The 8694-nt window shown below is 48.7% G+C and overlaps 1 long non-coding RNA gene across 1 annotated transcript; it reads left to right on the top strand.

Annotated features, from left to right (window-relative positions):
• The first annotated feature begins 257 nt into the window (after positions 1-257).
• Positions 258-8080, top strand: LOC139041220 (uncharacterized). Its single transcript, XR_011496043.1, has 3 exons — positions 258-414; positions 7371-7405; positions 7532-8080. It is a non-coding gene; the product is annotated as an uncharacterized lncRNA (long non-coding RNA).
• Positions 8081-8694: the final 614 nt, after the last annotated feature.

The raw sequence follows: 8694 nt of genomic DNA, 5'->3' as shown, positions 1-8694 counted from the left end.
AGACAAGTGGCAATTCAGATTCAGAGAACATTTCTTAAGTGCCTACTATGTGCCAGGCGTGTCACCTTGGCTAGTGCATACAAAAGGCTGGTGAGCTGAGTGCTGTTCCTGCCTTGCAAATGAAGACACTAATGCTCACGAATAAAGCCTGCATTCAAATGCAGGTTTGCTGGCTTTAAGCCCAGCACCCTTTCCCCTACAGCAGCCAGTGGCTCTCACGCTAGAGCATGCGTCAAAAGCACCCTGAAGGGCTCCCAGAAGTGCAGAGTGCTAGGCTCCACTTCCAGAGTTTTCAATTCAAAAGAGATGAGCGGGTCCCGAGAATCTTCATTTTTGATGAGCCCCAAGTGCTGCCATGCTGTCGGTCCAGTGCCCACAGTTTGAGACCCACCACTCTGCAGCGTGCTGCCTGGGGTGAGTGGCGAGGATAACTTGGCCACTTGGCCGGGGGAGGTGTCTTGGTTGGGGGAGGGGGAGATCAGGCACGGAACACCCCCGTGCTGGTATTCGGCACTTCCCTGTGAGGCTGCCAGCAATCGAAGTGTATAAATGAGGGGGTTGGACTGGGTGAGCTCCGAGGTGCTCTGTGGATCTGACATCCTATATTCTAGGATTGGATGAACTAAACCAAAGCTACAGACTGCATTTAAGTCTCTTCCTAGGTGGGAAGTGCTACAGACTAAAAATTGTGTAACAGTGAACTCTCGGAGAAGTCAAGGAGTTATTGAATAGCCGCTGTATTCAACGTGGGGCAGGGCTCCGGGGAATCTAGGACGAACGTCAGATGTGACCGGCTGTGTGAGCCTCCACCAGCCTGGTGTGGAGACAAAAACACTTGGAGCAATGAGAGGAAATGTGTCAGGATGTAGCCAAGTGCTAATTGGCGTGAGTCTGTTTAGGGGCGACCGGCAGGGCTCGGGGAGCCCCAGGGAGAAGATACGACTCCTGGAGCCCAGAAGTTTGACAATCACCTGTAACTAACATTTGTCCAGCGTTCTTACCTACGTGATCCCACCACCTGGTGTGAGGAGGGTATTTTAAGGATGAAGAAACAGACTCAGAGACTTGCCCAAAGTCAACTTTTATTAAGTGAAGAAGTCGGGATTAGAACCTTCGTCTGCTGATAACACAGCCTGGGTTCTTCAAACGATGGGGCAGGGGGAGTGAGAGAGGTGGGACAGGCAGGACCTGCGAGGTGCCCCCTGTCTTGGCCACATGGAGGGTCCTGAGTGAGAGGAAGCGGTGGAGGAGGTTGGGTGGATGAGGTGGAAGCTGACTCAGCAGATCCAAGAGGCCTTCCTGGGGTCCCTGAGTGTAATGGGAACGCTAAAGATCGTGGAATGGCTGCAAGAAGTACGAACTTTGTTGTCCAGGAATGTTCGTGGCCAGTGGCCAGGGCCCAGATGGGGCTTTGCACAGCAATAGAGCTGCTCTGGGTCCTGGAGGCTCGGGTTCCCACCACTGCTCTCCAGGCCGCCGAGGGGCCATACAACATCTTTGTGTGAACTGAAATAAAGGCCTGCCTTCCTCTAAGAAGACGCAACTGGGCATCAAGTCACCAAGCTTGGCTGACAGAGGCTGGGCTGGATCCTTGTCTCCATGCACTCTCTCGACCTGACACTCTTGTCAGGTGAACAATCTGTATGACTGTATCTGGTAGCCTTGCCTCCCTCCTACCCCACACACACACACATGTGCGTGCGTGCGCCCCTATGCGCCATCTGACACCGTCTTCTTGCCCAGGGAATACACTTCCCTGGGGGGTACTGGAAACCTCTGTGACTTCCAGCCGCTTCGTCCCTCCTTCCCAGCAGGCTTTCGCACTGAATCTCTTCTAAGAGGGGCTGCAGGCTGGGCTGGAAGCAGCCATGAGAATAAAATCCGCAAGGTCAGGGAGAAGCAGAGCGGGAAGTGGCGATGCTGTGTCTGACTCTAAGGATAGAGTAACAAAGGAGATAGTGCGGAGAGGCACCGGCAAGGGCAGACAAGGCTTTCGAGGCGCCCCCTCCCCCATCAAACTGTTAACAGGGAATACAAAGCTCAAGTCCTTATTCCAAAAAAAAAAAAGGGTAGCAACAGTTGAACAGTGTGAACCAGTGAGAGGGGAGAGGCGGAGAGCCACACCGAAATCAATACGGGCCAGGACAAGCATTATCCCATGTGGAACACCTCAAGCCTCTGCCTAGAAAATTTGATTGGATCTTCAGAAAAACCTATTAGTGTGTTGTCAGGACCTTCTGGTGATAACTGACCAGCTCTCACCAATCGATGCTCTTCACTTGTGAGGCTCCTGATTTTTTAACAGCATAATTGTTTTTTTAATAACGGGCTGGCTCACCCACTCCAGCAAGCTGGAGTCAAAGGCAGACTCGCAACCTAAAATATAGAGAGACGCAACGCTCCGCCACTTCTTCCTAATTGCACCATCACTTAATGGAGCACAGTGGCTGGAAGACCGAGGAGGGGCGAGGCATTTTTTTTTTAGCAAAGCCAAGTTGTTAAGAAAAGTCACAGAAGTAATTACACAAGTCAAAATTATTCACTAAATGAAATCCATTCTTCACAAAGGAGCCTTTATTTATTTTTAAAGAAAAAGGGCAAAAAGTTGGGTGATCTCAGCATGGCAAAGATACCACAAAGCCACAGTGGAATTAGTCGTCAATTATTACAGCTTTTTAATTTTCGACTCGAGAGTTGGCAACGCATTTTGTTTTTTTTTTTTTAAAGATTTTATTTTTATTTTTTTTTCCCTTTTTCTCCCCAAAGCCCCCCAGTACACAGTTGTATATTTTTCATTGTGGGTCCTTCTAGTTGTGGCATGTGGGATGCTGCCTCAGTGTGGTTTGATGAGCAGTGCCATGTCCGCACCCAGGATTCGAACCAACGAAACACTGGGCCGCCTGCAGCGGAGCGCGCGAACTTAACCACTCGGCCACAGGGCCAGCCCCCTTTATTTGGGGTTTTAAGTGTACTATAACAGCAGCAGCATTTTTGCTCTTTACCGGGCCTTGGATCTGAGATGTCCAAGTATTTCACAAACAAATAACTCGAAACAATTTGGGATTGAGGCTCTTTATAGACGGAGAGCAGGGCGCAGAGAGTAAGCGATTTGCCCAAGGTCACGGGCTGAATCAGAGGCACAACTGGAAGCACTCCTCATGAATACCAGCTCCTGGAGTCAGAGCGCATCACCACTGGCCTACCCGCCTCCCACACACACCAAAACAAAAACGAAAAGCCAGAAGACAGAAGAAGGGCAGAGAAGTCGCCTGCCCTGCAAAGCCCAGGGTGCCCAGGCTGACAATTTGCTGTACAGATTGGAAGCTGGGGGTGCAGGTCAGAGATCTCTACAGGCTGCCGATGCAGAAATCAGAAGAGTCACTAAGGAAAGTTTGCAGCATTCTATGCATATGTGAGGCAGCCCACTTTAGATCCTGAGCCGCCGGGTATATTCCTCAGATGCTTGCCAAGTGTCAGCCTTCCAGGAGGGTTTGATGGCTTACAGAACAGTTATAGTCTGCCCACACGGCAGGTCTGGGCCTTTTCTGGGCTGGCTCCCTCCAGACCCTGGGTGATGTGCTCAGGGTTGGGGTGTAAGATTCAGAGAAGGAGAGGATACAGGGCGCAGGAGGGCGAGAGAAAGAGGAAAAGAAAGAGGAGAGAGGTGGGGCTGTCTTAAAGGCTTTGCAGCCTCTAGGACTTCTTTTTACGAGCCTCTATCCTGCACTGTATCCAATACATTGCAATCCCATATTGAACACAATTTATCCGTGACTATTTACCAGTTCAGTTTGGTTGCTGTTTGCGAGTTGACAACGTTATGGTTTTGTAGATATTTAATCAAACATTTAATAATTTTGCTTTTACAGTTTTCTTCTCGGTATTTGGAGCTCATATTTTTTCTTTCCAGGTCTCAAATATGTTCACAGGCCCTTGAAATGTTTATAGGACATAGTCACTATACATCCTTACCTTAATAGCTACAACAGCCCAGAAAGACAGAAGAAAGGAGAGATGGGAAACAACGATACTGACCAGGACAGGAAGAAAGAGAATCAAAACCAAACCGAAACAAGCAAACATTAACAAAGCAGACAGAGGGAGTTCTAGAACCTATAGAATTGCTGGTTAGAAAGAAGAAAGAGAGCAGGCCTTACCAGCATAATTCCAGAAAAGAGACGGGCAGATGAAAGACCAATCCAACCACAGATGAAAAAAAATCTCGCTCATATTGTTCAATTATTTATTGAGCACAGGGCCAGATACCGTGTTTGGCTCCAGAGACACGGAGCTAGATCAGATACAGTCTCTACTCTCAAGGAATTTACTGTTTTATTGAGGGAGACAGAAAGGTAAACAACAGTTCCAATATGTGATAAGGACACCAATTCAGGTAAGCACGAGCGGTTGGGAAAGCACAGAGAAGTCACTTAAGAGTGAAGGAGGCTCCCGGAATGTTCAAAGGCACGGAGGTGTGAATGGTAATGAAAGGGACACGAGGAACGAAGGGTACGGGCAGGGCGCAGGGCATACGAGTGGTGGGGGGTCACGGGGTGAGACTGAAAGGCCAAACTAAATTGATGGCAGACTGTGAGCATTTGGACTTATTCTGCCGTCAAAGGTCAACCAAAAACAGTTTCCAAACAGGGGAGGGACTCTGCGTACTCCAGTTAGGACTGACCATGGGCTGGGGGCAGAGGCACGGGGGATCCAGAGAAGAGGCTGTTACATTCGTGCAGTTGGAGATAAACGGCCTGGACTAGGCGAGTGACATGGAAATGACGAGGTTGCGTCCAGTTGGAGAAGCATTTAGGGGGCAGTGGGCAGGAATTGGGAACAAGTTGGAAGTGGGAGACGAGGGAGAGGGAGGAACTGAGAATGACTCCCAGGTTTCTAGTTTGAGTGACTGATGATGCTATCAACTGAGAAAGGGAATACAAGGGAAGGAGCAGGTTTGGAGGAAACTTCATTTCCCCAAAGCCTCATGATCCTAAGGCAGGTGCCATGCTGGAGAGGATGATGTTCCAATGAGGCCCTTGAAAAGCTGCCGGGAAAACCCAGCAGCATTCTCTAAGAGGTGAGTAGAATAGCAATGTGAAGAGTCACTGGCAGATTTTGAGTTTCTTCTTGGGCATTCTTGGTCAAGACAGAAACGTGACTCAGAGACCAAACGCTAGAAATCTGTTCATTTGGCCTCAGAAGGAAGGGGCTTGAAATCGATAGGGATCAAGAGGGAACATGGCAGATATCTAAAAGGCCATGTGGAAGGCAGGTCTGGAGCTCCTGCCGTGATTCATGATTGAAGGGAGTTTATCGGAAGTCAGCTCATGAAAGCTCCAAGCTCTGCCCAGGAGTCTGTATTCTCCCTGGTTAGGAACATAACCGACGTCATAGCTAGTGTGGTGGCACGGTTGGATTGACACACAGATATTTATCAACCACCAAATTCACCGGGTTAAAGTCCCATCACCCATGGCTGACCCTTTCCTATCCGAGGAAGTAATGAGCTAGAAATAAGTGGCCTCTGAAGCTGTGTCTAAGTAAATCTGTGATCATGGACATTTCAAGCCATAGCTTCAGTTTGGGCTATCAAACAGATGGATCCTCTAGCATGAAATTGCCAAGATGAGAAAGAGAGGGCTAGTTTAATACACATGGCTGGGGAAGTGGCTGGAGCCATTGGTGGAACTGGGTTCTCAAATCCTGGCCCAGGACTTGCTCAGCATTCACGGGAAGTAAACAGCCTCAGAGCAAAGCAACTGCATTTCTTTCCTGGTCTTTGATGTTGGCAAAGGGAAGACAAACGAGGGCTCTCTGGTTTGGGGACGGCGTGAATGAACCACACATGTCCATAAATAAACCAGGATCCCTCCAAACACATTGCTCATTTGTTCACACAAAAGCCAGGCTGGCAGCCCTCTCGCCGAGCCATGTTCACAGTTGGATCCTTAATGCATTGTGAGCGTTCAATCAAACTTTTAGTGGCGAAACTCTGGGAGCAGAAAGCCAGCTAAGCCCAAATGGTCCCTTTGCTTTTCCATCTTTTGTGGCTGCCTGGCTGTGCTCTTATGGGTTTTGTTGTCAACAAACTCCTGGCTTGCCTTTGAGCACTCCAAATTATTGAAAATGACTACAGCTTAAGACTGGCAGGATGATTGTTAAAAACAGCCCTGGCATTAATCATAGCTTAAGAGCTTTTGGAAAATGATTCTAATTCAGAAGGGGTGGCTTACAAAGAGGCTTGTCGAAAGCGAAGCAGACATCAAATTCTGAAAGGCAAAAAGCCTCCTTGGTACCCACACCTGGCTTCTTCTGAAATCCAGCTGGCAGGAATGTGTGTGTGGCACAGCTTACCTCACCAGCTCACCCCATCTGGGACCACTTTGGGTTTTCCATGGTTGCAGAGCACCCCTCCCCCCCCCCCACCCTGATCTGGGGCCCTTAGATGGGAAAGACTTCAGGGAGCGCCTGCAGTTACGAGTCTTACTGGCAGTCCTTGGAATAAGGAAGAGGTGGCCAGGCGCCTTGTATTCTGTCACCAGTTGGAATGCCTTAGCCCAGTGCTAAAATAAGCTGTGTGCACAGAGGCAGCTGCGTGGGCAAACACATGGTCAGCATTTGCAAGGAGCCAGGCAGGGCAACGAGCTAATACTTCTGCCTTTTGCCTGCCTGGCACAACAAAGGAGAATGATTTTTGCCATCAGCATTCTCCCTATCATGGAATCATTGCACAATTTAGTATGATTAATGGTTTCCATTTAGGAGAAGCTGAGAACGAAAACAGTTGGGGGAGTGGCGGCAACTCGGCTGGGGGTGTTTGTGGCTGCAACCAGAAGGGAGGGGCAAGGGAGATCTGGCGGGTGCCTGCTGGCCTGTGCCCTCTGCCTTTCCTTCCCGCCATGACTGGGGAGGCACTCTGGGGAGAAGAAACACATGGCTTTTTGACATGCATTTGCAGAAACAGTCTGAACGCTGCAACTTTGTGATGTACTGTTTTGCTGTTTCATCCTTGCAGCCTTCCAAACATTTGTGACTGAGAAGCTGCTCCCTCTTGACCTGCCAAAGGGAGTTTCATTCCCAGAGGTTCCTAACTAAGGGTGGGTCTGAGAGGCGGTACGGCGCTGGGGCCATATGGCTGAAGCTAGCGGAACTAACTACACCACTTCTTGGCATTCCTGATGGCCACATGGGAATGCCACACAGGGAAGGACCCCACCCTTGTGCTAGGATGGTAGTGGTGGCCTTCAACACAGCCACCTCTGTCTCTGGAGCCCCCAGGCTGGTGGACCTAGTCTCAGCTCTCATTGGCTGGCTTTCCCAGGAGCTCTTCTTCTCCGCTCAGCAGCATCCTTTTCTTTCCACTTCTGTAGGCACTGCTTCTTGTCAGATCTCACGGCTGCTGGAGGTGAGTGGTGAGACAATGGCGGCCACAGCCAGAGACTTGTGCGTGCTGATAGAAACCAACCGGGAAAACACAAGAGGATTCAAGAGGGCCTGATTGGTTTTTTTGTTTGTTTGTTTGTTTTTTTAGCAATAGCTTTTGTAACTGGAGCCAGAAAGGGAGAAAACTGGTGATCTTGGCTGGGTCTAATGTGACGCAAGGCCCTTCTCGGTGCATTGATGTCTCTGCAAGGAAATCTATTATTTTCCATAAACTGTCTTAAGCATCTCCCGGGCTACGTTTCTGGCTGTGTTAAGAATCAAGCCATCAAGAACAGCTGTGAATGTTAGACACTTTCAGCAGCAGCAATGGGCTTTGGCAGGGAAGTAGGAGCAAAAAACCCAAGTAGGACATTTCAGTTGACAGTAATGCCATTTCCCCTTCCTTGTCCAAACGATAAAAGATTCATGCTCCTAATTGCAACACTATAGCTGCCCCCATCACTTTATTCTGGGAGAGGAGGTTAGAGAAAACAGGCCTAGAGAGAGGGAGAGAAAGAGAAAGAGAGAGAGATGGATAGTAATTTCATCACTAGCTAACAGGAACTGATTAGTGCGGAAGACTTCCTCCCATAGCAATACTTTTTAATCAGGTCTGCTGTGTCTGGGCAAACAGCTTTTGCGGGTTAGCTAGACTCGAGCCTGCCAGCATCCGTTGCAAGTTTAAACGATGAAATACACAACTACAGAGAAAACAAACCAAAAAGAGTAATAAAGTCACACATTTCAATATTCAGCAACCATTAAGGGATTTAAATATTTGCTTGCTACTAAAGCGCTTGCATTAGGCTCTTCCAACACCAGCTCTGGAAGACTGAAATATCAATTACAGATCAATTTTCCCCCTAAGTAAACACTAATGCGGGATAAATAGTATTAGAAGATGCAATCGTAACATTGCTGACTTCAGGATGGACTTCCTGCTGGTAACAGCAAGTTTAAGCTTGGTGATTAATTAACCTGAGAAGATAGCACTTAAGGAAGATTTAAGGCGATCATGTCTGAAATATGACTGTGAACCAGCGCACGTTTGGAGGGCAGGTGCAGAAGTCCTGGGCCCAGAACACACACCGATTTGACCCTCAGTAGTAGTCTGCACTTTCCCCCGAATCACCGCCCCACAGCCCAACACCTCGAAGGATTAGGGAGGAGTGAAATGGGAGTTGAGGGTAGGTGTGTGTGTGTGTGTGTGAGAGAGAAAGCAGTAGACATTAAGTCTGGTTCCTTGTTAGAATTCATGCCATACTTAAGTAC

Source organism: Equus asinus, chromosome 20, assembly GCF_041296235.1.
Source record: "Equus asinus isolate D_3611 breed Donkey chromosome 20, EquAss-T2T_v2, whole genome shotgun sequence".
NCBI lineage: Eukaryota > Metazoa > Chordata > Mammalia > Perissodactyla > Equidae > Equus > Equus asinus.
Note: the sequence above shows the minus strand (reverse complement) of the source record. Positions and strands in the feature narration are given on the sequence as shown.